At 39.1% G+C, this 2567-nt stretch overlaps 1 pseudogene across 1 annotated transcript; it reads right to left on the reverse strand.

Annotated features, from left to right (window-relative positions):
- Positions 1-531: 531 nt before the first annotated feature.
- Positions 532-756, reverse strand: LOC308640325 (short coiled-coil protein-like; annotated as a pseudogene). Its single transcript has one exon. The product of its transcript is annotated as a short coiled-coil protein-like (transcript).
- Positions 757-2567: the final 1811 nt, after the last annotated feature.

Raw genomic sequence — 2567 nt, forward strand, 5'->3', positions numbered from 1 at the left:
TTTTGGTTGAGTTTCAACAATTAGAGTCAGGTTACTCTCATAAATAATTAACTATTAAAATTTCTTTTACAAATTTGAAATATTCTTTCCCTTAGGGGAAGGGAAATGGTAGGCACAAGATGGTGGACAGAGAGCATAAAGCTGTGCATTCAGTACATGATTTTGGTCACTTTTCCACAACATGGTGGTTATTTTCTTATATATTTTACTAAGCCTATATAATTAAAGACAGTGCTAAACCTATATGTGAAAGCAAATTTGATAAAACATTCCTCTTCAATTCTCATAAATATATGCAGTTCTAATTATAAAGTCTCTACAATATATTTGCCCCTTTTCATAAACTAACATAATACACAAACTCATGGAACTTTCTTGCTATCCAGTTAATTTTGCCTAGATATGCCTTTATCTTCATAAATATTCAATGAAGCCACAAACAAAGGTACTGTAACTTTTGGAATCTATCCAAATTTTAAAGAAAATAAATGATCAGCAGAAATCCTATGAAATAGAAGGGAAACCAATCTCTTACTTTATTTTGCTTTTTGTGTTAGTTGTTTGAAAAACACTAGAAGCAGACATGAGGTTTTCTATATATTGTCCAAGAGCTTGGTTTTCTGATTTTAGCTTCAGATTTTCTTCTTTAACTGCAACTATTCTTGCAGACAGATCTTCAAGTTTGTGTTGGAGTCAATCAAAGTCCTGTTTTTTTTCTTCCAGTTCCACTTGATTTTCAGCGTCAACTGCATCCATGTTTTCTTTTCATTATCTTCAAGGAGATCTTCAGTTTTCAGCTATTTCAAACAGTGTAATGAATGACCTTTTACACTGAATACATACACCACATCCTGCTACCTGTGTACCTACCTACCTATCTAAATATCATGTATATGGAGGTATCTGGACATATATCTGCCTGGATGGATCAATATCAATTGAGATTTTGATAGAGGAATAGATACCCACATGTGTTTGTTGTTGTTTTTAGTTTTTTTTTTTAGTTGCAGATGGACACAATATCTTTTTACTTATTGTTTTGTTGTCCTAATGATTTAACTCATCGCCTTTCACGTGCAAGGCTGGTGCTTTACCACTGAGCTACAGCCCCAGCCCCCAAATGTATTTTCTAAATAAAAAAATGTATCATTTAAAAGGGGACTGAAAATAGAAAAGAAGTAGGGGTTAAAAGGTGATTAGAAGCCATGAGTGAGGGAAGAGAGAACCAAGTCCTAGACACCAGGTTTGCTCTGCAGCATCAGAAATCAGAATGGAGGAGAACTCAAAGACGCCGGACATGGAAAAGGATAAAAAAAAAATCAATGTTCAGGGAATATTTGCAATATGTGAGCAAGTCATCTGGACAAATGTGTGGAGAACACCATGCTAGAACTCACATCAGAACTGTGCTTTTGAGCCTCTGCTTTGAACACCAGGTGCTAATGATGCATCAATGCAGGTTCATCAGTGTAGCAAAGGCACCTCTGTGGATGATGGGGCCTTGCATGGCATGGGGTAACCTCTACACTCCTCCTCAACTTCTGGAAAACTAAAGCTGCTCTAAAAAATTTAAGTCATAAAAATAATCAATATATCTGCCTCCATGAAGTTTTGAGTCTCACAGAATAGGCAAATATTGAATAACTTTGACAAGAAAGATTATGTATTGAAATTAGAACTATAAAAATTCTGTATGGTGCTGTAAGAGAGGACAAGAAGTGGTGGGAAAATCCCTACAAAGAAGTGACATAAGTAGAAACAGTGTAAGAAGGAAAGAGGCTGTATGAACCTTAGGCAGAGAACTTTCTAGTGAAGGGAAAGAGAACAGACAAGGCAGCAAAGAGTGAACTCATGGGAGGAGGTCATGGGGGCTAGAAGACAGGGAAGAAGGGAGAGTAAGACACAGATATAGAACAGCCTGCAGCTCCTGTGACAATTTGGGGTTCAAGAGCAATGAGAAGCCACTGAAGGGTTTTAAGCAACCTGTGTGTGGGGGCACATATTTGCATGTGTAAATGTGCTATTCCAAGTGCAGAATGTAGAGAGAGGGTGGGAGAACCAGTTAGGAGACTGTGGGTAGTCTGGATGACAGTTGGTGACAGTCTACATGGGGGTAGATTGGAGCTATACTTGGAGGGACTAAGGATGGGCGGGACACAGGGTTAAGACAAAATTAGGTATCCAGAATGACTCAGGGTTCCTGGCTGAGCAGCCAGATAAGTGGCCCATGAGCTCAGCTAATGAAGAGCCTTCAGGTGACACTGCTTCATCATACACTGAGGAACACTGGGATGCACACCTCCTGCCCTCAAAGCAGGTGTCTGTGTTAAGGATAAACACTGGGGCACTTTTGAGCAACTCTGTGGTAATTAAATCATGGCATGATGAGAACACCTGCAGAGAGTTAGCTCAAGAAGAACAAAGGCCCCAGTTTAAACATAAAGATTCACAATATTCAGGACTGGGGAGATTGCTGCCAGAAACAGACCCCCCCCCAAAAAAGAAAAAGGTACAGAAGAGGGAGCAGAGGGAGGACCTCCTGCTCCTATAGATAGCAATAACAACTT

This window comes from Spermophilus citellus (assembly GCF_964194105.1).
Source record: "Spermophilus citellus genome assembly, contig: SCAFFOLD_175, whole genome shotgun sequence".
Taxonomy (NCBI): domain Eukaryota; kingdom Metazoa; phylum Chordata; class Mammalia; order Rodentia; family Sciuridae; genus Spermophilus; species Spermophilus citellus.